The sequence below is a fragment of the Erythrolamprus reginae genome, chromosome 9, assembly GCF_031021105.1.
Source record: "Erythrolamprus reginae isolate rEryReg1 chromosome 9, rEryReg1.hap1, whole genome shotgun sequence".
NCBI classification, from domain to species: domain Eukaryota; kingdom Metazoa; phylum Chordata; class Lepidosauria; order Squamata; family Dipsadidae; genus Erythrolamprus; species Erythrolamprus reginae.
Genome location: NC_091958.1, coordinates 16,014,479 through 16,041,562, shown reverse-complemented (window position 1 = coordinate 16,041,562; position 27,084 = coordinate 16,014,479). Strand labels below are relative to the sequence as shown.

Genomic DNA, 27,084 nt, shown 5'->3' with positions numbered 1-27,084 from the left:
ACTGTCCTATTGTCCTCCTTTATCATTACTTTTTACTTACATGATGTTTACACAAACTACTACTATCCTATACATGTCTGACAAATAAAATAAATACAGTAATTGTTAATATAAAAAGGATAATATAAACTCCCCCCCCCCTTTAGTCTTTGCTAGAGGTGGTATTTGTTTATCCAGAGAGCTATCTACTATTAAAACATAAATTAAATGAGAAAAGAAGCAGAGTATTTAAGCCTTCTGGAAAAAATAAGTAATAAAATGCTAAAAAAAAAATATATGGAACACCCTCCTTATTTTTTTTTATCAATAACTTAATGTAACATCAAAGCCTAACATTCCGACCACCGGCATAAAGAGACAGAAATTTATCTTCCTGAAGTCTTTTTTCTTTTTCCCTTTGCTTCTTGAGATGTTAGCCCAGTCTTAATCACTTAAATAGATGCGTCGGGACATGCGAATCACTCTGGCACTGCATTAAGCTAACCACATGAAAGCTCTTCATATGTCTTGTTTTCTGGGGTTGGGCCCTTGCTAGTTTTTTTTCTTTTCTTTTTTGAGGATGACAAGAAAAAGTAGCCAAAATGATAACAACAAGGGAAGAATCTGAGATTCTGTTTTGAATAAATTCCTCTTTAAAAAAACCAAAACAATCTTTCTCTTCGTTTCCTCTCCTCTCCCCTTTCTTTTTTTCTCTTTTGTAATTTTTTATTTAAGTCCCTTGGTTTATGAAACATAAATTGTGTTAACTTTGACCCTCAAAAAGATGCTACAGGGTACTGCACACTATAACAACACCCCCAATGCCCTCACTCTGCTTAACAACTACTAATTTACTATGAGTATCTCCTCTATAACCTTCATCATGTATTTTACCATGTGTATATATGGTGCAGAGCTGAAGGGATTGGATACTGTAGCCTAGAGGATAATTCTCTGCCTTCCAAGGCAAAGGTTGCAGGTTCAAGTCCCAGTGGGTATGGCTAGCTGATGAGGCCAAAATAAGGCCGAAATAGATCTATCCTATTCTCCCTTAATTTTCAAATTCAGCAAAAAAACATGTGACACATACAGATAGAATTATAGGCTATCAATAAAAAATTAACTGCCTTGGAAATGGCCCTGGGTTGGGCCGAGAGGCAAATAAGGAGCTGTGATGTTCCTTCAATACACCAGGGTGATTCAACACAAAAATATGTAACCCTTCCCTGGTGCAGAGCTGAAGGGATTGGATACTGTAGCCTAGAAGATAATTCTCTGCCTTCCAAGGCAAAGGTTGCAGGTTCAAGTCCCAGTGGGTATGGCTAGCTGATGAGGCCAAAATGAGGCAGAAATAGATCTATCCTAGTCTCCCTTAATTTTCAAATTCAGCAAAAAACATGTCTCACACACACACACACACACACACACATATGTGTGTGTGTGTGTGCGTGTGTGTGTTTTATGTGTTTTATGTCGGATCACCCTGGTATATTGAAAGAACGTCACAGCTCCTTTTTGCCTCTGGGCCCAACCCAGGGCCATTTCAAGGCAGTTAATTTATTCATAGCCGACAACTATATTCTGTAATATGAGCTTAGAGGCAAAAAGGAGCTGTGACGTTCCTTCAATATACCAGGGTGATCCGACATAAAAAACATATAGCCCCTCCCTGGTACAGAGCTGAAGGGATCAGGTCTGGTGGCTCAGCTGTTAATTCTCTGCCTTACAAGGCAGAAGTTGCTGGCTCAAATCCCAGTAAGGGTGTGGCTAGCTGATGAGGCCAAAAAAAGCCCAAAATGTTGCCATCCTAGTCTCCCTTAATTTTAAAATTTCAGCAAAAAACATGTGATACATATATATATATATACCCACTAAAACCCTCATTGTGTATTGGACAAAATAAATAAATAAAATAAATAAATAATTCCCACAACACTGTCAAATTAACTACTAAGACTGTACTGCTAGTACACTTCTCATCCTTGCTACTACCTATCTCTTCCCACTTAATACTATATCCATGTCGCTTGTATCTTTCAATTTATATTGTTTTCATTCGTTTCCTAGTAGTTTGATAACTTATTCATAATCTTGACTATAGCTAACTGCTGTAACTTTTCTATAATAATAATAATAATCTTTTTTATAATAGAAAATCTGGTTTATTTGATCAAGATTGAAATATATACTTTGATATTTCTGGCAAAAGTCAGCCAACTTTTACTGACTTCAGGTCTTAAACGATCTGTTTGAGAGCTGAAACATGGAGAGATCATTCATTGCAAATTAAAACAGAGGAGAAAACAACTAAAATTGTTTATACTTGTGCGAAGACTGGAAGTCACTTGTTTTTATATTTGTTTTCTTTATTATTATTGTCTTTTTTCTTCCTATTCTTTACAGCTTTTCTTTTTCTCTTTTCTTTTCCTGTTTATGATATTTCTTTTTTTTAAACCTTTTTTTAAAATTTTAAATGCCTAAACAAGCCTTTGTATTAGTTTTTACCATTTTAGCGTTTGTGAGAGGTTGAATTTATCCACATACATTCATTTGTCTCTGAAACAGTTGCCTCCAGGGTAATTTAAAAGAACACTGGCTCATATCACTAAGATTTGAAGCCACAAAAACACTACTAGAGAAGAAGTTAGTTTAAGCTTGCAGTTTTACCATGTGACCACAGCTGCAGCTCATCATCATTTAAGGCCACAAATGGCTCCATTCCACAGGTGGGATTTATGGCCTGAAAGCAGAGGCCCAAGGAAAGCAAAAGCAAAGCAGGACTCAGTGCTCTTTGGGATTTTAAACAGTGTCTTATTATTATTATTATTATTATTATTATTATTATTATTATTATTATTATTAATTATTATTATTATTAATTATTATTATTAATTATTATTATTAATTATTATTATTATTATTAATAATAATAATAATTAGATTTGTATGCCCCCCCTCTCCATAGACTCAGGGTGCCTCACAACAACAATAAAACAATATACAACAGATTAATAATTTAAAAGTCACTAAAAACCCCTTATTAAAAAGCAAAAACATATCATGCATAAACTGTATAGGCCCGGGGGAGATGTCTCAGTTCCCCCATGCCTGATGGCAGAGGTGGGTTTTAAGGAGTTTACGAAAGGCAAGGAGGGTGGGGGCAATTCTAATCTCCGGGGGGAGCTGGTTCCAGAGGGTCGGGGCCTCCACAGAGAAGGCTCTTCCCCTGGGTCCCGCCAAACGACATTGCCGGTCCCGGAGATATTGCTGTGGTTCTCCATCTTTTCTTCACTATGGACCCACTTTAAACCCACCATTTGTGCCTATGGACAACCAACATTTAAATCAAGGTTTAAAGCACTGGACTGACTGCATCGTATATTTGTGGACTCCTGGGAGAACATTACAGCCCCATAAGGTAGGAGTGAGTTCTGTCCGTCTGTCTGTCTGTCTGTCTGTCTGTCTGTCTGTCTGTCTATCTATCATCTATCATTAAAATTCAAATTTATTATTACAGTCATAGACCAAAACAAATAAAAACACTCAGTGAATATACAATTAAAGGTTGTGGGATAAAATGATAAATAAAAGATAAAATCCAGTCTATCAATTATGCATTCTCAACACTACTAAAATAAGCTGTGAGGTCTATATTCAATTTGATACTATTAGGGAAAGGTATAAACAAGATTGCCACATTTGTCCTATAAATTAGCTAAGGTGTATTAGGCACTTAAAAGCTGGCCACAAATGGTATACATACATACATACATACATACATACATACATACATACATACATACATACATACATACATACACACACACATACACACATACATACACACACACACACATACATACACACATATACATGCATACACACATATATGTATACACATACAAATCCTACTAGAGAAGAAGTTAATTTAAGCTTGCAGCTTTATCATGTGACCACAGCTGCAGTTCATCATTATTTAAGGCCACAATTAGATCCATTCCACAGGTGGGATTTGATTGCCTGCAAGGTGAGGCCTGAGGATTCAGTGCTCTTTGCTGTGGTTCTCCATATTTTCTTCACTATGGACCCACTTTAAACCCACCTTTTGTGCCTATGGACAACCAAGATTTAAATCAAGGTTTAAAGCACTGCACTGACTGCATCATATGGGACATATGCATCAATGGGATAACATTACAGCCCCATAAGGTAGGAGTGAGTTCTCTCTCTCTCTCTCTTTATTTATTTATTTTTTATTTTTTTTATTTAGGAAAAAAATACAAAGTATACAATATCATAACATTTATGCATATAGAATCTTTCAAAAGAAAAGAAACAGAAAGAAGAGAAACTTATAAATATGGGTGTGAGGGTGTGGGTGTATATGTGTATGTATGTATGTAAATGCAAATCTGGTTTATTTGATCAAGATTGAAATATATACTTTGATATTTCTGGCAAAAGTCAGCTGACTTTTACTGACTTCAGGTCTTAAATGATCTGTTTGAGAGCTGAAACATGGAGAGATCATTCATTGCAAATTAAAACAGAGGAGAAAAGCAACTAAACTTGTTTATACTTGTGCCAGTACTGGAAGTCACTTGTTTTTATATTTGTTTTCTTTATTATTATTGTCTTTTTTCTTCCTATCTATTCATTATAGCCTTTTCCTCTTATCTTTTTCTCTTTGTGATATTTTTTTACCTTTTTTTTTTTAATTTTAAAAGCCTAAATAAGCCTTTGTATTAGTTTTTATCATTTAGTGTCTGTGAGGGCTTGAACTTATCCACCTAGATTCATTCTTCTCTGAAATAGTTTTATGCGGGGTAATTTAAAAGAACACTGGCTCATATCACTGAGATTTGACGCCCCAAGAACCCTACTAGAGAAGAAGTTAATTTAAGCTTGCAGGTTTATCATGTGACCACAGCTGCAGCTCATCATCATTTAAGGCCACAAATGGCTCCATTCCACAGGTGGGATTTGATTGCCTGAAACTTGAGGCCCAAGGAGAGCAAAAGCAAAGCAGGATTCAGTGCTCTTTGCTGTGGTTCTCCATCTTTTCTTCACTATGGACCCACTTTAAACCCACCTTTTGCACCTATGGACAACCAAGATTTAAATCAAGGTTTAAAGCACTGGACTGACTGCATCATATATTTGTGGAGTCCCTGGGACAACAATACAGCACCACAAGGTAGGAGTGAGTTCTATCTATCTATCTATCTATCTATCTATCTATCTATCTATCTATCTATCTATCTATCTTTTATTTATTTATTTATTTAAGAAAGAAATACAAGGTATGCAGTATCATTACATACATACATGTAGAATCTTTCAAATCTATCTATCTATCTATCTATCTATCTATCTATCTATCTATCATCTATCTTTTATTTATTTATTTATTTAAGAAAGAAATACAAGGTATGCAGTATCATTACATACATACATGTAGAATCTATCTATCTATCTATCATCTATCTATCTATCTATCTATCTATCTATCTATCATCTATCTATCTAATCTATCTATCTATCTATCTATCTATTCTATCTAATCTATCTATCTATCTATCTATCTATCTATCTATCTATCTAATCTATTTATATCTATCTATCTATCTATCTATTCTATTCTATCTATCTATCTATCTATCTATCTATCATCTATCTATCATCTATCTATCTATCCTTTCCCTATTTCTCATCCCTCCCCCCCCCCCTAATTTTCCTTTGTATTATGCTTATTTTCACCAAATGTTGCAGCTCCATCCAGAATGTTTTTTTTAAAACAGATTGTTATCATGAAATAACAAAGTCCATGCCCAGGGATGAAATTACATGTGCTTTTAGGTCACAAGCTAAAGTTCCAATAACACTCCCAAGCAGACCTCGCCTAGAAATGTTCTGTTAATTTGAACCCTCTTTCTTGCTGCTTTTATTTAATTTGCCAACCAGCTGTCTCCCATAAAAAGACATTTCTGTTTTTAGTTACAGATCTGTTTAGAAATAAAAACTCGCCATAAATTCACAACCCTATGCATATATTTTAACTGGGTTTTATTTTGCTGACAATTTAAAAATAAGTTTATGTGCTCAGACATGCATAAGTACATACACACATGCTATTTATACATACTTTGAGGAAATAATAAATATACATTTCAGGAGGCCCCCTTTCCTAGGCATATATGTATGTAGTTGTACACAGCTATTTGTCTAAACCTGTTTGGTATCCAGTTTTCAGCCGGGATATCATAGCTATAAATCAATAATTATTGATTTATTTCTGAGTCAGATAAACACCCCTTTTATCGTCTCTAGATGGATGAGCAGATTTTGTTGCATATTTTACTTTATTTCTTATTGATTTCTATAAAGCAAAGGAAAATATGTTTGTATATAATATAATTCGCTACAGAGGTGGGTTTCTGCAGGTTCTAACCAGTTCTGGAGAACCGGTAGTGGAAATTTTGAGTAGTTCGGAGAACCGGTAAATACCACCTAGGACTGGCCCCGCCCCCATCTATTCTCCGCCTCCCAATTGCAGCTGATCGGGAGGAAATGTGGATTTTTTCAGCATCCGTCCCCTGGAGTGGGATTATTTTATTTTATTTTATTTCATTTTTATATTTTATTTTATTTTATTTTATTACATTACATTACTTTACTATTTTATCTTATCTTATCTTATCTTATCTTATTTTATTTTATTTTATTTTAAGAAATACTTGTAAATCAAAAATGAACTTGCATGGATATCAGTTTTTGATTAATAGAACATCTGGGGGGGTGGACATGCCAAAACGTCATTAATAAATTCAGTTCCTCATTGTGATGGAGTATTGCAAGCCGGATTGAACTGATTTCTTGGAATAGTACCAATGAAAAATCTACTTTTCTACAGAAGTGGCTCATTTTATTATTAATGCTTGCAAGGCAGTAATTCAATCCATCTTTCATTTTACAATTCATAAGCAAATGCATAAAGAATGCATGTTTGTGTTTGTTTCTCATAATAAATGGAGCTCTTCGGTGCAAGTTTCTCTTGTTATATCAAATCTCCTTTTGATAGCATATTTGACTTCTATTTTCCCTTGTCGTCATTCTTTCTCTTAATATCCTTCATGTTAACATTTTAAATATGAATTTTGTTGATGTAAACAGTGCTCACCCCCCCCCTCTCTTTTTCTCTCTCTTTCTGTGTGATGCACACTGACACAAAACGGTTAGAGAAATGTACATTTCCCCTCTAAATATATTTCCCAAATTTCTTACAGTAAACAGTGTGCTCTTTATCATTCTTTACCTTACAGTACCTTTCCTTGATCAAGAAAGATGAAAACACATACATTCTATTTTGTGCTGTTTCTCTTGTTTCTGATGAGCCCGTCTGGCACACCTAGTAAATAAATCTATGGCGAATTTCTCCAGCATGTATAATCCAAGATGCACTAAGGATATATATATAGAACTGATCCTTCCTCACTGGCTAGCAAACTCTAAATACCTATTCCGTTTTTGTTTTTTTAAATAAAGTTTGTACTTAGCTGCAAGCTAATAGAAAACATATATGGTACTACCAATCACTTGATTGATCAATATAAATCAAAGATGCTTAAATTGCCACTTCAGCATGTGACTCTCTTGGAAAGAGAAAACTATAACAACAGAGCCGCTAATCCTTTGAACGGGATTTAATGTAATGAAAACACTGGCAAATAAAATTTAGCTTTGTCCTAGTAGTTAAATCTAGTTCTTTACTCTAGTCGACCTGTTCTTTGGGAGTGTGTGCACACATACAGACACACATTGCAATCTAAATACTAATTGTGGTGCACGGTCTTCCAAAGATGAAGATTTCTGCTGAAAGCCACCTGGGCTAATTGCAAAATTACTGTTGTGAGCTGCCCCGAGTCTTCGGAGAGGGGCGGCATACAAATCTAATAAATAATAATATGTTTATGTTTATTAGATTTGTATGCCGCCCCTTTCCGTAGACTCAGGGCGGCTCACAACACAATAAAAAACAGTTTATAACAAATCTAATAAATTTAGATTTATTGGATTTATATGCCTACCTCTCCGCAAACTCGGGGCGGCTCACAACAAGGTAAAAACAATACATAATAACAAATCCAATACACACCAATCCAATTACAATGTTAAGCTAAAAAATTCATTAAAAACAACGCCAGAATATTAAAAAACAAGCACACAATCAATCTAGCACCAAAACAACATGGGCAAGGGGGAGATGTTTCAGTTCCCCCATGCCTGATGGCAGAGGTGGGTTTTAAGGAGTTTGCGAAAGGCAAGGAGGGTGGGGGCATTCCTAATCTCAGGGGGGAGCTGGTTCCAGAGGGTCGGAGCCGCCACAGAGAAGGCTCTTCCCCTGGGTCCCGCCAAACGACATTGTTTAGTCGACGGGACCCAGAGAAGGCCAACTCTGTGGGACCGAACCGGTCGCTGGGATTCGTGCGGCAGAAGGCGGTCCCGGAGATCTGATCTGATCTGATCTAATCTAATCTAATCTAATCTAATAAATTTACAAGTTAAAATATTTTAAAAAACCATTATTAAACAGACATACACACAAGCATACCATACATAAATTGTATAGGCCCAGGGGAGATATTTCAGTTTCCCCATGCCTGACAACAAAGGTGGGTCTTAAGGAGTTTACGAAAGGCAAGGAGGGTAGGGGCAGTTCTAATCTCTGGGGGGAGCTGGTTCCAGAGAGTCAGGGCCGCCACAGAAAAGGCTCTTCCCCTGGGGCCCGCCAACCAACATTGTTTAGTTGAATAATAATAATAATAATAATAATAATAATAATAATAATAATTTAACCTGATATGATTGGCTATAATCTAGCCAATTAAATATGATCTTCATCCACCGTGTTTGAAGAAGACCTTGACATCTAACTGGTTATGGGCTGTACACGATGTGTCCGGAGGTGACTGGTAAGGCCTATACGGGCATGAAATGTTCTGCCACATTATTACTTATTATTATTATTTATTAGGTTTGTATGCCGCCCCTCTCCGGAGACTCAGAGCGGCTCACAGCAACAGAACATAGTACAAATCCAACAGTTAAAAAAAAAAATTTGAAAACCCTTGATATAAAACAGTCATACATCCCAGATAAACCATGCATTAAACGGAGCAGCCCAGGGGAATCAATTTCCCCATGCCTGATGGCAAAGATGGGTTTTAAGAAGCTTGAAAAAGGCAAGGAGGGTGGGGCAGTCCTGATCTCCAGGGGGAGTTGGTTCCAGAGGGTCGGGGCCACCACAGAGAAGGCTCTTCCCCTGGGTCCCGCCAGACGACATTGTTTAGTCGACGGGACCCGGAGAAGGCCAACTCTGTGGGACCTAACCAGTCACTGGGATTCATGTGGCAGAAAGCGGTCCCGGAGATATTCTGGTCTGATGTTGGGCAGGCATGTGTGGACACCATTGTTGCAGCATGTGCAGCTCTGGCTTTGCAGAGTGCTTGCTTCTCTTCTACTATGATTGTTCTTCTGGCCTCAGATGTCTGGCAGCCTTGGTGGATCAGTATGAGCCATGTTGGTCGATCTTGTGCCAGGGTTTCCCAGGAGGTGGTGTCATTATCAAGGGACTTGACGGAGTGTTTCAACATGTCTTTGTAATGCTTCCTTTGTCCCCCATGCGACTGCTTTCCTTGAGACAGCTCACCATAGAGGGGGAGCTGTTTGGGGATGCGATGGTCTGGCATCCTAGCAACATGGCTTGCCCATCGTGTCTGGGCTTTCATTGGCAAGGTGGGAATTGTTGGCAGGCCTGCTCTGGAGAGGACCTCAGTGTCAGGAACCTTATCCTGCCACCAGATCCTCAGGACTCTATTCAATATATCAGCAGTTTAGAGTCACTTTGTTGTGTACAGCCAAATCCAGCCCGTTCCCCATCCCCGTGAATTCCGTAGACTAACCCCAATTTAGCTTTGACCATTAATGGATTAGATGTTGTATTAGAGGTACCAGTAATAAACTCTTCTATGTTTTGAACTCGACAAATGTTCCCGGATATTTTTGCCGGACAGGAATGTTGGTAAGGGATGGGTAGGAAGATCTTTTCCATGTGAAATTAGTGTCAGTCAACTCTCCATGATCTTGTAGAAGATACATCACAAGCTGTGCGTTTGTTTAAATAAAAATAATTCCTACACTCTACTTCCTTGCAACTTTGGTTAAGATCATATTGTTTCTCTTATAATTGGCTACCTTCCCATAACCTAGAACCTGTGAAGACTTTCTTTCAGCCATTAACTTAATTTTGTGGGAGGAGGGATGGATTTGTTGCTACCTTTTGGACACCTAAGTAGCAGATACCAGTGAGATGAAGACACAGAAAGTAGAAAAGTGTGAAGGATGGGTATGTCCAGCAAATTTCCCCCCGTTTCTGCTCTACTGCTCAGGAAAATGGCTCTAAGAAATAGTCCTTTGAGAAAAGGAATACTGTATGCCCTTTGCTCACTGTCTACCGGATTTTTCAGAATATAAGGCACGTCTTTCCCACCCCCCTTAAAAGAGTTTGGAAATTTTACTTGTATGACTTTAAAAAGTCTTATACTCCGAATGTAACTTTTTCAAAGCTTTTTTCCCCCAGCCCTAACAAGTTGATAATGATCTCCCACACTTTCAGAATTCTTTCGTTGCTACTCCAAAGTTTTTTTTCCAGCCCTAAGTTTTTGCAGGCTTGTTTTCAATACTATTTTCTCCAAAAAATGTTGTATTTTTTCCCCAGCCCTAACTAGGGGATGAAAGGACATGCTGAATGTGACCAGACTAAGAATGCTAGCTAGATTACCTGGTAGGTAGATTTGTCCCCCTATTTTCCTCCCACCAAACTAAGGTGCGTCTTATCCTCCAATGTGTCTTATACTCCGAAAAATATAGGGTGTGTGTGTGTGTGTGTGTGTCACAGGTTTTTGCTGAATTTGAAAATTAAGGAGACTAGGATAGATCTACTTAGGCCTTGTTCTGGCCTCATCAGCTAGCCATACCCTCACTGGGATTTGAACTTGCAGCCTTTGCCTTGTACGGCAGAGAATTTAACCTCTAGGGTACAGGATCTCATCCCTTCAGCTTTGTACCAGGGAAGTATTATATGGTTTTTTTTTCTGTTGAATCACCCTGGTATACCCAAATATGGAAGGAGCTTAATGCTTCCTTTTGCCTCTTGGCCCAAACCAGGGCCATTTCCAAGGCAGTTAATTAATTTATTCATAGCCGACGAACTATATTCTGTATGTGTCACATATTTTGGCTGAATTTGAAAATTAAGGGGGACCAGGATAGATCTATTTCGGCCTTGTTCTGGCCTCATCAGCTAGCCATGCCCTCACTACACATACATACATGCATACATACAGACATAGACATACACACACACAAACACATATATATATTCAATCTGCTTTCCCCCAGATAATACAAGGTTGAGTTTGGGTGAATCTGTAGATAAAGCAGATCTGTAGTACATCACTGCAGAATCAGAAGGTGTAATAGTGTAATGTTTCAAGCTTGAAGAATAAGTACAATTAAGCGAACATGAAAGATTCTAGGCAACAGCAATCTCTTCTATCTCCTCTACCACTCCCTTTTCAGACTGGTTGACTTAAGGTGGTTTTGACAGCCACATCTGTCACGAAGTGATGTCATGGGTCTATCTCTGACAGGCACTGCGGTTTTGTTTCCCTTTGAAACTGCGTTAACGACTAGACTTCTTTCAAGACGTTATTGGGCAGTAACATCTATCAAAGTGAAGAACTCACACCAAGTTTCTGGGAAGTGCCATGAGCCATTTTCAGGAAGAGAACAGGATGAAGACCAAAAGAAGCTGAACCTCACACCTGAAGATTTTAAGAGACAATGCAATAATTTCTTTGAAAAAAAAAGAGATATATCAAAGGACTGTCACATCAATGTTTGAGCAAATGTGTTCACTGAATCAGAGAGCTGCACTCAAAACCAACTCTTTTAAATCTCAGGGAAGGATTAAAATGAAATAAGCATAGCCCATAAAGTCATCTGCTACAATGTCCTTCCTGTCAATGACTACTTCAGCTTCAACCAATATCGTGGGAAATAATCCTAGTTCTGTTGCCTTTCAAGTATAAATATCTCAAATAAAGAAGTCAGATTCTATAAAAATCCTGGTAACAAACTCCTAAACAACGTCCTCCCTGTCAACGACTACTTCAGCTTCAACCACAACAATCCATGGGCACACAACAGATACAAACTTAAAGTAAACCCCACTCTAAACTCGACTGCAGGAAATACGACTTTAGTAATTGAGTAATTGATGCATGAAACTCACTACCTGACTCTGTAGTTTCATCACCTAATCCCCAAAACTTTACCCTTAGATTATCGACTGTAGACCTTTCCCAATTCCTAAGAGGTCAGTAAGAGGCGTGCATATGTGCACCAACGTGCGTTCTGTCCCCTGTCCTAATGTTTCTCTTTTACTAGTACCATGTAAATAAATACTATTATATCTTTGTATACCACCAATACGTACTTGACAAAACAAACAAACAAAGTGACAAATAAATAAATAAAATAATGCCTTGCTTATTGAGGATAAATCTCCTGACAATAAGAAAAAATTAATGGAATAGCTTGCCTCTCGGAGGTGTGGATTTCCCACCAATGGGAAAAAAATATACACTGCTCAAAATAATAAAGGGAACACTTAAACAACACAATATAACTTCAACTCCAATACTCCGCAGTCTGCATTGATTGCCGATAAGTTTCCGGTCGCAATTCAAAGTGTTGGTTATGACCTATAAAGCCCTTCATGGCACCGGACCAGATTATCTCAGGGACCGCCTTCTGCTGCACAAATCCCAGCGACCAGTTAGGTCCCACAGAGTTGGCCTTCTCCGGGTCCCGTCAACTAAACAATGTCGCTTGGCGGGACCCAGGGGAAGAGACTTCTCTGTGGCGGCCCCAGCCCTCTGGAACCAACTCCCCCCAGAGATTAGAATTGCCCCCACCCTCCTTGCCTTTCGTAAGCTGCTTAAAACCCACCTCTGCCGCCAGACATGGGGGAATTGAGATACTCTTTCCCTCTAGGCCTTTACAATTTTATGCATGGTATGTCTTTACGTATGTTTGGTTTTATAATAAGGGTTTTTAACTGTTTTAGTATTGGATTATTATTATATGCTGTTTTATTGCTGTTGTTAGCCGCCCCGAGTCTGCGGAGAGGGGCGGCATACAAATAGAACAAACAAACAAATAAACAAACAAACAAACAAACAAATAAATAAATAAATAAATGGATGGATGGATGGATGGATGGATGGATGGATGAATGAATGAATGAATGAATGAATGAATGAATGAATAAAACTTCTGTGAAAGCAATCTTAGGAAGCAACACTAACGGACAATCAATTTCATTTTGTTGTCAGCACATTCAACTTTGTACAGAACAAAATATTCAATGAGAATATTTCATTCATTCAGATCTAGGATGTGTTCTCTGAGTTCTCCCTTTATTTTTTTGAACAGTATATATTTCAAGAATAGACTAGACAACCATTTGCTTGGGATAGTATAATGTCTCCTACTTTGAACAAGGTTTTGGACTGGAAGATCTCCAAGGTCTTTTCCAGTCCTTTGCTTCTATGATAGGAAACCAATTGTATTAGAAGGTCCATATCTCTCCTTTAAGGTGGCTCAGTGGCTAAGATGCTGAGCTTGTTGATCAGAAGATCGACAGTTCAGCGGTTCGAATCCCTAGTGCCACATAATGGAGTGAGCTCCCATTACTTGTCCTAGCAGTTCGAAAGCACGTAAAAAATGCAAGTAGAAAAATAGGGACCACTTTGGTGGGAAGATAACAGTGCTCCATGCACCTTGGGCATTGGGTCATGCTGGCCACATGACAATGGAGACATCTTCTGACAGCACTGGCTCTTTGGCTTTGAGAAAGAGATGAGCACCGCCCCCTAGTGCCGGAAACAACTATCACACATGTGGGGAAATCTTTACTTTTATCTCCCTTTTATCACATCTTCTTAAGCTGGAAATCCAATTATTATAAATATTCCTTTGGAAAAGAGCTGGTCTAAATGACTTTCAAGACACAGATTGAATCTGCTTTTATAAGTCGATGATTTATTTCTCCCATAAATTTATTTAAAGATGCAATAACACAGCCATATGATAGGCTGCAAAAATTCCAATGACTAATAAATAGTAGCAAAGTGATACAGAAAATTCTAATGCATTACCACAACTAGTCATAATTCAGATATTTGCAACCTTGATCTGGTAGTCCTGTCATAGTATGAATATATAGCTGATTATTGAGGGGAGGCGTGCGACGTAGTTACGATATTTATATGAAATGTGGCCTAAATTCACAAAGTTACCAAAGACTTATCTTTGTGAAACTTGCAGAAAAACCTATTAAAAATAAACCTTCATTAATTAAACAATGTAGATAGATATGTGTTCTGTCGAGCTCTCTGGTAGAATCCTCCCGAAATTTCACAGATACAAATTTCAGACACACACACATTTCAAAATTCAAAACAATGTTCTTTATACCGAAAATTCAAATAAACTAAGCCCTCTTTTTGTATAGCAAAGAGCACTCATCTCCAAACAAACTGGTAATTTGTACAAGTCCCTTATCAGTTCTGTGATACTTAGCTTGCAGCTGTGAGGCAATTCACAGTCCTTCTTCTTTCACAAAGTGAAACACACTTTGCTCTGGTTTAGTTTCAAAGCGGGGAAAAATCAGCACACAAAAGGTCAAAGTCAGCAAGGCAGGCACGAAACACAACGATCAGATAATCCTCCACAATGGCCATACCCACAGGCTGCTATTTATAACAGCCTCACTAATTACCACAGCCCCACCCAACCACAGGTGGCCTCATTTTCTTTGATAATAATCTTTCAGTTGTTGCTGCCTATGCATTGTTCTCCTCATGCGTGGCTGTATCATTAACTCTTGTTCCGAATCCAAGGAGGAGCTAGATAATTGATCTCCTTCTGAGCGGTCTGCCACCCTCTCCTCCTCCCTGTCACTCATGTCTTCTTGGTCAGAGGAGCCTTCATCAGCAGATTCCACCGGGAACAAAACAGGCCTGTGGCATGTGGATGTCTCCCCCACATCCACAGTCCTTGGGGCAGGAGCTGGGCCAGAGCTAACCACAACAGATATGTATATTGTATATTGTTTATTGTTTTGATATGTTGTGAGCCGTCCCGAGTCCTTGGAGAGGGACAGCATACAAATCTAATAAAAAAATAAAAAAATAAAATGATATCTAGTATGATTCCAGAAAGGTGTCTCCACGGTGAGGACATTTTCCTTCTGGAACAGGGCCTCCCAAGAGATATGAATGTTCCTCCATCCCATTGGAAACCTGGGTACTTTTCCAGGCTTGGGGGTAAGGAGGTGGTTGAGTCCCTGAAAGATCTTATGTTTTTCTTCTTCTTTTTGAATGTTTTTTCTTGTCTTTCTGGTTATGTAACATGACCTTTCTTATCTATCTTTATCACCATTCTGGCTTTTTATAAAAGCTTTCAGAATCATTGACGGTGAAAATTTTATTTACGAGGGTTGCCCAGAAAGTAATGCACCACATTTTATTTCTTCAACTATTATTTATTGAACACAATGAAACTTACTCACAAGAAATAATGATGTTTCTTCTACTCTCCCTATTTTTCCTTCTAATCTCCGTCCTGTTCTGTGGCCTTCCTCCAGCAAGACACAAGGGCATGTATGCCCTGTCAGTACCACTCCTTGTTCTGGCCACGAAGCCATATTTGCCTTGTGTGAATCATCTCTAATGGTCTCACCCTCTGTGCCCAGCGACTAACCGTACTTCTGTCGACTGCACATTCTCCATAATCTGTACACAAACATTTGTGAATGTTCTCAACTGTTAAGAAATTCAATGACAACAGGCTGCTTGTAACGTACATCACTTACAGACGCCATTTTGAAACACTGCTGCAGCTACGCTATCTGTATGAAGAAAGGCAAAATTTACACACACACTCCTGACAATTCAAATAATGTATATCTAAAATTTTGCATTTGTACCATTACCATAGGCTGAGAAAAAAAATGTGGTGTATTTCTTTCTGGGTAACCCTCGTATGTCAACCCCCCCCCCAAAACACCAAGCTTTTTACAGGTATCCCTGTTTTTTAAAAAATGTTTTATTTAATATTACAAATCTGCTGAAGCGTATTGTCATCTTCTGAAGCTTATGTGAAAATAAAACATCTCTGCCTTTAAAAAGGCCACAAGGTTCGTTACAGTTTAAATTAAGAAAGGCTCCTCTTATATATAAATTGTGGGTATGTGTTGACATTCCAGTTTACTATCCTCTTGGAAACTATTTCAAGCAAGCCACAAAGAACAATTGCAATAGCTCCATCCTTTCAACAGCTCCATTCTTCAATAGTTGACAAGACATCCATCATGGGAGGTTTTTTTCCCCCCTTATCTTCTATTGGACCAATAATGCTAGTATGAAGAAAACCATGAGCACCACGAATTGACATTTGTGGACACATGTGAAGGTCTTCAGAATGGTTGTCTTAATGAGCCTTCTACTTATTATTTTTGACCAAAAACCAACAATAGGGAAGTGAAGAAGCTGCAGGATCTGTTCTTCTTGAAGAATTAGTTGGTCCCTAGAGAGAGAGAGAGAGAACATAGACAGAAGAAGGAATGAGAGGTTAAAACTGCCCATCCAGGAATAGGAAGATATGGAGATGTTTCAAAAGCTGGAGTTTAGTCTCTTATGTTCTACATCAATCCGTTGCATTCAAAAACTGCAAATTTTAATAGAAACATAGAAGACTGACGGCAGAAAAAGACCTCATGGTCCATCTAGTCTGCCCTTATACTATTTCCTGTATTTTTATCTTAGGGTGGATATATGTTTATCCCAGGCATGTTTAAATTCAGTTACTGTGGATTTACCAACCACGTTTACTGGAAGTTTGTTCCAAGGATCTACTACTCTTTCAGTAAAATAATATCTTCTCATGTTGCTTTTGATCTTTCCCCCAACTAACTTCAGATTGTGTCCCCTTGTTCTTGTGTTCACTTTCCTATTAAAAACACTTCCTTCCTGAACCTTATTTAACCCTTTGACATATTTAAATGTTTCGATCATGTCCCCCCCTTTTCCTTCTGTCCTCCAGACTATACAGATTGAGTTCATGAAGTCTTTCCTGATACGTTTTATGCTTAAGACCTTCCACCATTCTTAATAGAACCTCCAACTCTATTAACAGTCTTCCCAATTTAGGATATCCTTCAGTTATGGGGACTTCAGTTCCCAAAATGTTCAATAGTCATTTTGGAGTTGAAGGAAAGTTACTAAAACTGAAAAGGTTTTGAGGCATATAAAGATTTCCCTTTCTAGTCATGTCTGATTTTAGGACATGGTGTCCATCTCTATTTCTTGGCCAAGGGAGCCACCATTGTCCAAATATATTTCAGATCATGTGGTCAGCATGGTTATACACATAGAATGCTGTTATCTTTCCACCACTGGTATCTACCCTATTTTTCAAAGTATAAGACGTACCTTTTTCCCCTCTATAAAAGGCTGAAAATTTGGGTGTGTCTTATGGAGCTGTTTCCAAGCTCTTCCCCCCCCCCCCCCAGCCCTAATGAGATACTAATGATCCTCCCTGCTCCTCCCAGCTTCCAGGCTTGTTTTCATTGCTACTCCCTCCCAAAAAGTTTTTTCCAGTCCTAACAAGGGGCTAATGATCTTCCCAGCTTGCAGGATTTTTTCATTGCTACTCCGAATAAGTATTTTTCCAGCCCTAAGTCCTTTCAGGCTTGTTTTCATTGCTACTCCCACTGAAGACTTTTTTTCAGCCCTAACCAGGGGATAAATTGAATTTATTAGATTTGTATACCACCCCTCTCCAAATAATATGCAAATAATATGCAAATAACAGGCAAGTAATATGCAAATAATGCAAGTAATGTGCAAGTAATATGCAAATAATATGCAAATAATATGCAAATAATATGCAAATAATATGAAAATTATTTATTTATTTATTTATTTATTTATTTATTTATTTATTTATTTATTTATTTATTTATTTATTTATTTATTTATTTATTTATTTATTTATTTATTTATTTATTTATTTATTTATTTATTTATTTATTTATTTATTTATTAGATTTGTATGCCGCCCCTCTCCGAAGACTCGGGGCGGCTCACAACACGTGGAAACAAATCATAAATAATCTGACAATTTAAAATATTAAAGATTTAAAAAAGACCCCATATACTAACAGACATACACACAAGCATACCATACATAAATTAGACATGCCCAGGGGAAGATGTTTCAGTTCCCCCATGCCTGACGGCAAAGGTGGGTTTTAAGGAGTTTACGGAAGGCAGGAAGAGTAGGGGAAGTTCTAATCTCCGGGGGGAGTTGGTTCCAGAGGGCCGGTGCCGCCACAGAGAAGGCTCTTCCCCTGGGGCCCACCAACCGACATTGTTTAGTTGACGGGACCGGAGAAGGCCCACTCTGTGGGACCTAATCGGTCGCTGGGATATATGCAAATAATATGCAAATAATATGCAAATAATATGCTGAAGCCCACCAGATTAAGGACACTAGCCAGATGAATACCTGGTAGGTAGATTTTTCCCCCTCTATTTTCCTGCCCTCAAACTAAGGTGCATCTTATACTCCGAAAAATATGGTATTTATCTATTTGTATTTGCATGCTTTTGAACAGTGAGTTGGGTAGAAGCTGGGGCAGGAACAGTAGCTCACCCCATTGTGCAGTGCTTGGGTCTCAAATCCAGGCAATCATTTTTTCCCACTGACAAGCTCAGCAACTTCAACCTGCTGAGCCATTGTGCCCCTGCATTTTTGAGGATATAAATTAAGTCAAAATGATAGGGAAAAAAACCAACATTGAATATTTTGGCATTTGTGAAATGAAAGGAAGGCCTGCAATTATTATTTTTCCCCCCTCAACTTGCTAGCAACTCTAGAAAGGACTCGTGGTTGTAAAGAGCAAGCCTTTGATTCCTTGCAGAAGTAATTTCTGAGGACTTGACAAATGAAACGAGGAGGGGGGGAAACCCAAATCAAATTCTTTTTCTATGTTTAGAAAAGAAAGGAAGACCTTCTGAAGAACTGTTTGCTAGTCTGAACTCTCCTTGAAAGGACAACATGGTTTTTAATAAGCTGCCTACAGAAACAAAACTTTGAATTGCTTTTCTGCTCCGCGATCTTGAGCGCTGCATTCAAGATAATCAGCGGCTTCCCTCTAAACATTCCTCAAGCACATTGTAATAAAGCTGTAGTGTCTTTTGAATGGGAAGGCTGTGTTTCTTCTTGTTGCTACCAAAAGCTCTTTCATCAAATGGGGCTCATGGCTGGGACACATTTTTTAATGGGTCTCGAAAACTGGCGGCCACTGTGAATTTCTGTAGAAATACTGGAAATTGACTTGCAAAATGACTTGCAAACCAGAGGGGAGAGTCAACTGACCAGTTCTGGAAAACCAGCAGTGGAAATTTTGAGTAGTTTGGAGAATTGGTAAATACCACCTCTGACTGGCTCCACCCCCATCTATTCTCTGCCTCCCGTATCCCAGCTGATAGGGAGGGAATGGGGATTTTTCAGTATCTATCCCCTGGAGTGGGGAGGGAATAGGGAATTTGCAGTATCATTTCCCTTGGAGGGGGGGTGGGAATGGAGAGTTTGTTTGTTTACTTGCTTGTTTGCTTGTTTACTGACTGACTGACAGACAGACTGATTAAGTTACTTTTTTAATAATAATAATTAATAATAATTTATTAGATTTGTATGCCGCCCCTCTCCGAAGACTCGGGGCGGCTCACAACAATGATAAAAAACAATATTAGAGTGAAACAAATCTAATATCAAAAAAGAAGCATATAAAACCCTATCATATTTAAAAACCAAACTTATTTAATTATTGATTGATTGGTTGATTGATTGATTGTTTGTTTGATTGATTTGATTTGATTTCTATGCTGCCCTTCTCCATAGACTCAGGGTGGCTCACAACAAAGATAAATACAGAAAATAGAACATATAAGAAATCTAAACTTAAAAAGTAATCTAAAACCCCAGTCCTTAAAAGCAACCATCCCCATTCCTATATACAGCATGAGATATTAAACAATTAAGCAAAGAAAAATAGTTTTAAAAGCTTTGCATAGCAAATATAAAGTTGAACAGAAGATACAGTATTTTGGATAAATGTCCTCATATGAAGCACAAATTACTTACAGATTTTGCAGTATAGTCCCTTGCCACGCCACAAGAGATGCCCATCAAGCCATGCCACACCCACCAAGCCATGCCACGCCCACCAAGCCATGCCACGCCCACCAAACCATGCCACACCCACCAAACCTGGCCATGCTACCAAGCCACGCCCACAGAACCGATAGTTTTTAAAAAATCCCACCACTGTTGCAAAGAACCACCATTTGTAACACTTCTATTGATGATGTTGTTTTCAGAACAGGAGGAAAAGGACTTTTGAAAATCTGGTTATTAGTTCACAGAAGACAGATGGGCACTCGTGCTAAAATGCAGTCACCAAAGCCCTGTGTTGGTTCCTATGATTCCAATATTTAGGACAGTGGGAAACCTCTGTTTTCTTTCATCAAGCTTTGACTTGTTTGTTCCACTGATGCTAATGATCCTGATTTTAATTTCCCCTTGATTTTAATTGCTCTGTTTTTATTCTTTGTTTTGATAATTTGCATTTATAACTGCTTTAAGGCCCCTGAAGTGTTATACACGAAGAAGAGGTTAGGTATTAATGAATTAATTTAAAAAGCAAACAAAGAAAATAATATATTGGACCCATTCTTCCATGTCAGATGGCATCAGGATAGTGACTGATATGCTTCCCATGTCTTTCCGCTAGTGACAATAACCATTTTACCTTCAGAGAAATTTAATTGACTTAAACATTGATTGGGGTTTCACAGGTGGGAGACAAAAGTGTGATGACCAAGACTTTTATAATGGGCTGAATGGGAGGAGGAGGAGAAGGATGGAGATATATCCATTAGGCTTGGACCATCTGATCCCAAGAGATGGCTGAAGAAGGATGTGAAGACACTCTATAATTATCCTGAAAGACAATCACATAATCATAGGTCTCTCCTTCTTCTCTATGTTTGTTTGTTTGTTTGTTTATTTATTTATTTATTTATTTTGTCCAATACATAATACACATTGAAGAGAATAGATATGTAATAATATAATTAAAGAAAAGAATAGAGTAAAAGATATAAAAGTATAGGTGAACATATTTGAAAGGAATAAAAGATAAATGAGATAAGGAGAGACAATTGGACAGGGGACAGAAGGCACACTGGTGCACTTATGCACTTATGTTAGGGGTTAGGGGTTGACACTACTGAGTCAGGTAATGAGTTCCACACTTCGACAACTCGGTTGCTGAAGTCATATTTTTTACAGTCAAGTTTGGAGCGGTTAATATTAAGTTTGAATCTGTTGCGTGCTCTTGTGTTGTTGCGATTGAAGCTGAAGTAGTCATTGACAGGTAGAACGTTGCAGCATATGATCTTGTGGGCAATACTTAGATTGTGTTTTATGCGACGTAGTTCTAAGCTTTCTAGACCTAGGATTGATATGTAAGACATGGCCTAACAGCTTTAAGTTATAGAAAGGGAGATTCCAATGGAAGGTTAAGAAAACATTTCCAAATATGAAAGATAGTTTGGCAGGGGAATCATTGAACTACTTTTGCTAGCAGTTTGGCAGATTGAATCTCACCAGGCTCAAGGTTGACTCAGCCTTCCATCCTTCTGACAAGGTGGATAAAATGAAGACCCAGATTTATATATGTATGTATGTATATATGAATGTATGTGTTTGCTCATTTCTTCATTTGTTTGTTTGATTTTTTATGCGCCCTTCTCCTTAGACTCAGGGCAGTTTACAACATGTTAGCAATACCCTGTTTCCCTGATAGTAAGACACCCCTGATTGTAAGACGTATCGGGGGTTTCAGGGGGGTCGGCTAATATAAGCCATACCCCGAAAGTAAGACATATGTCTTACTTTCAGGGAAACACGGGGGTATTGCCGCCTCCCTCTCATCTAGCTGCGCGCCGCCTCCTGCCCACTTCCGCGCCGCCCCCTCCATACGTCACCGCGTCTGCCGCCTCCATCTGATCCAAATGAGCGCCGCCTCCTGCCCACGCCTGCGCCGTCCCCCACTCCATACGTCGCCGCGTCTGCCACCTCCCTCTGATCTTAATAAGCGCCGCCTCCTGCCCACTTCCGCGCCAACCCCCTCCATACGTCACCGCGTCTGCCGCCTCCATCTGATCCAAATGAGCGCCGCCTCCTGCCCACGCCTGCGCCGTCCCCCTCTCCATACGTCGCCACGTCTGCCACCTCCCTCTGATCTTAATGAGCGCCGCCTCCTGCCCACTTCCACGCCACCACCCCTCCATACGTCACCACGTCTAAATGTTAATTTTATGGTTAAAACAAAAAATTCGACAATTTTTTCCAATATAAGACATACCCCAAAAGTAAGACATAGTGGGGCTTTTGGGGATAAAAAGAAAGTAAGACACTGTCTTACTTTTGGGGAAACACGGTAGCAATAGCACTTTTTTAACAGAGCCAGCCTATTGCCCCCACAATCTGGGTCCTCATTTTACCCACCTCGGAAGGATGGAAGGCTGAGTCAACCTTGAGCCGGTGATGAGATTTGAACCGCTGACCTGCAGATCTACAGTCAGCTTTAGTGGCCTGCAGTACAGCACTCTACCTGCTGTGCCACCTCCGCTCAATAGATTGTTGGGGGCATTAGGCTTACTCTCCATAAACCGCTTAGAGAGGTCTGTAAAGCAATGTGAAGCGGTATATAAGTCTAAATGCTATTGCTATTGATCCATAGAAGGAATTGGATTTTTTCAAGTTGGTGACGAACAAACATATGCTTTAATTTGAATCCGTTCATTGAAATAAGGTTAGAGACCCAGGGCCTTTCATTTTATCACTATATGGAACACATTCAGGGACGGGCTTCAAAAATTTTAGCGAGGGGATCTCTGCCCTTTTGCTGGGTGGGTGTGGCCTTGGTGGGCGTGGCTTAGTTGGCCTCCTGCACCATGGTGGAGGGTGTTTTTGCCCTCCTAGGGCTCCAGAGACTTTCCTTCAGCCTGCAGGAGGGCAAAAACAGCCTCCACAGGCTCCGGAGGCCCTCTGGAGGCAGAAAACAGGCCCGTTTCCAGCCTTTTGGAATTTCAGGTAGACCCATTTTTTTCATTCTCCCTGAGCCTCTCCACACTCTGCACTTATCTGCACCCAAAATGAGTGGTGTGGGGACTTCTGAGTGGGGTGGATGGGGCCAGCCAGTGGGGGTGGGATTTGGGGGTTTTCCAAATTGTTTATTATCTGTCTGTCTGTCTGTCTGTCTGTCTGTCTGTCTGTCTGTCTGTCTATCTATCTATCTATCTATCTATCTATCTATCTATCTATCTATCTATCAATCAACTGAGTTAAAAGGGACCTTGCAGGTCATCTAGTCCAACCCCCTGTTCAAGCAGGAGACCCCACACCACCCCAGTCATATGGCAGTCCAATTTCTTTTTGAATGTGTTGAGTGTTGGGTGTTCACAAGCTCCGCTGGCAGGCCGTTCCACTGTTTAAATTCTGTACAAAATATTTGCTACAGGTTCTCCCAAACCCCTGCAAACACCCAGCAAAACCCCCCTGATAATAAGTGTTTAATACAAATCTAATAAATTATTATAATTATTATTAAGGAATTCCTGGTGACTGGGTGAACTGGATATTAAAAGCGTCACATTTCCAAAGAAGTCACAAAGCTAATATAGAAATGTTTTCCACCAGTCCTTTGGACCCAAGTAGGGGGAGAATCCGTTCAACTTTAGAATAAGAAAGCTTTCTAGCATCTGTTCTCTCCCCACCCTTGAGGTTATTGTGTAATCCTCCAGCTCTAATTAATTGACACTGTATTGTGCTAGTACTTCTTTCTTCTGCTACTTGTTTAGAATACAGTTATCCTCAAGGCAGTATGGAAGGCATATCTACAGGTCATGGCTATTAAAGGAAGTTAACTTCCATCATTAGCTTCGGTGTGCAGGTCAGCCTCCGCGCATTTAAAAAGGTTAGTCCCACCAGGTGTTCTGATGCCACAGTCATAAATAGGTCAAGTGAAATGTCACTGATATATAAGCATAAAGAGAAAGCGAGGAATAATGGTACCAACACTATTGAATGAAGTTGCTTAATGACTGTGCCCTGTTGTTTTCCTGTTCAACTGAATTTGCAATCAAGGAAGGATGTCGTCCCTTGGCCTTGGCTCACAATTTTATGTGTGTTTGTATGTGTGCGTGTGTTTATGTGCACAAATGGAAATAGCACTAAAAAAACATGATAAAAATTGAAGTGGCTGATCTTTCAAAAGCTCTTTAAAAAACCAAACTGCTTTGGATAGCCTTCCTGCCATTCAATTTGATTTGATCTTGCCATCACTTTAATCTGTCTTCTGTGTATAAGTTGCAGTGGGCTTTAAAAAAAAAAAATTCAATCTATTTTAGAATAGAATATAATTATTTTATTGGCCAGGTGTGATTGGAGACACAAGAAATTTGTCTTTGGTGCATATGCTCTCAGTGTAAAAGAAAATATAGATTTGTCAAGAATCATGAGGTACAACATTTAATGATTGTCATAGGGGTCAAATAAGCAACGAAGAAACAATAAATATTAATAAAAATCTTAAGGATACAAACAACAAGTTACAGTCATAAGTGGGAGGAAACGGGTGACAGGAATGATGTGAAAAACTACTAGTAATAGTAGTACAGACTTAGTAAATAGTTTGACAGTGTTGAGGGAATTATTTGTTTAGCAGAGTAATGACTGTTGTGGTTAGCTCTGGCCCAGCTCCTGCCCCAAGGAATGTGCAGGTGGATGTGGGGGAGACATCCACATGCCACAGGCTTGTTTTGCTCCTGATGGAATCTGCCGATGAAGCCTCCTCTGACCAAGGAAGCATGAGTGACAGGGAACAGGGGAGTTTGGCAGACAGCCCAGGAGGAGATCAATCATCTGTATCATTCTTGGATTCTGAACAAGAATTAATGACACATCCACGCATGCTTAGAGTGATGCATAGGAGACAACAACTGAAGGATTATTATAAGAGAAAATGAGGGCACCTGTGGTTGGGTGGGGCTCCAGTAACTAGAGCTGCTGCTGTAAATAGCAGCGTGTGGGTTTGGCCGTTGTAAAAGAGTATCTGATCGCAGTTCTTCAGGAATCGTGTGTTGCTGTTTTCTGGACTTTGTTTGTTGATTTTTTTCACGCCTTTGAAACCAAAGCAGAGCAACGTGTGTGTGTGTGTGTGTGTCTTACTTCGTTGGAAGAAGAAGGAGTGTGAAGATTCTTCACAGCTGCTAGCTAAGTACTTAATGACTGTTTAAGGGAAATTGTATAGATTACCTGGTTGTTTTGGGACGAGTGCTCTTTGCAATACAAAAAGAGTGCTTAGTTTATTTTGAATTTTGTGATAAAGAACATTGTTTTGAATTTTCAAACGTGTGTGTGTGTGTGTGTGTCTGCAATTTGTACCCTTGAATTTTTGGGAGGTTCCTACCAGAGAGCCCGGCAGAACAATGACGTTCCGGAAAAAAATGTTCTTGTGTCTAGTTCTCTTGGTGTGCAGTGCTCTGTAGCGACGTTTTGAGGGTAGGAGTTGAAACAGTTTGTTTCCAGGATGTGAGGAGTCAATACATATTTTCACAGCACTCTTTTTGACTCATGCAGTATACAGGTGCTCAATGGAAGGCAGATTGGCAGCAATGTTTTTTTTCTGAGTTCTGGAAAAAAAATCAATGGGGAAGCCAAATTCACTTAACAGACGTGGTACTAACTTATCAACTGCAACTTGTGCCAAGAAAGGTCATAAAATGAGGTAAAGTCCTCTTAACAACTGTCTCACTTAACAGCAGTTAAGTTTGGGGCTTAATTGTAGTTGTAAATTGAGGACTACATGTATTTCGTTTCATATGCTTGAAAATTGACTTGAAGAGAGAAGGGAATAGAATAGTCCTTTCTTTCCATCGTTATCAATTTATCTTCAATACTAAAATTATTGCTAACTTATTATGCCAGGCTTGCCATGGTAAAAAGGGGGGGGAAAGACTATAACCTATTCAGGTGTATCCTCAGGTTATCTTAATGCAAATGGTGTATATACATTAAATTGATTTGTGCTGGTGCAGTTATCCAATTATTACCTGTGCTGGGATACACACAGGCTCATCATTTTAATAGGATGGATCGTTTTGAATAAACATGTTGTTGTTTTTTTGTTATGGAAATTGTTCTTGGATTGCAACGGAATCTGCGCCACTTTCCCGAAAATAAAATATCTGGAGATGTATCTAGGGCTGGGGAGATTTAAATAGCCAGAATCGTCATTTCTCTTTGGCCTTTTTAAAAAAGTCATTGTGGGAGAGAGAATAGCCCTTCCTTCTGTTGTGATCATGGCATATTTGGTTACTATTAAACACCTCTAATGCTCAAGTAGAAACTCAAATGTATAATAAATGACCTCTACTAAAAGCTATAGCTGAGTAGTTTCAGGATAATTATGTTACTATTTTTTGCCCTTCCTGTTTTAATGGCATACTCCATTCTACAGCTGCCAAATAGTAAGAGGAAATGACCAGCCTATTATTATAGGATGAAGATCGCTCTGACATGTCCAGGAATTTATTAACATTTACATGAGAGAATCTATACTTGAATGACTTTCCAAGGGATGGATTCCTCATGGTGCTTTAAGGGTCGTGTGGTTGCTGGTTTGTTGTTGTTGTTATACACCCCTGGCTCCCTAACAGTGTGTATCATTGGATGGCTCTCTTTAAAGAATTTAAACTCTGATTTTTGCAATGAAAATAGGGACCCACTCAAGGGCTTTGACTTTGATATTATTGAGGTTTGGGTTGAGTAAACACTTGA

At 39.0% G+C, this 27,084-nt stretch overlaps 1 long non-coding RNA gene across 1 annotated transcript; it reads left to right on the top strand.

Moving 5' to 3' along the window:
- The first annotated feature begins 4,031 nt into the window (after positions 1-4,031).
- LOC139172525 (uncharacterized) lies at positions 4,032-5,176 on the top strand. The gene is made up of 2 exons (XR_011559885.1): positions 4,032-4,188; positions 4,956-5,176. It is a non-coding gene; the product is annotated as an uncharacterized lncRNA (long non-coding RNA).
- Positions 5,177-27,084: the final 21,908 nt, after the last annotated feature.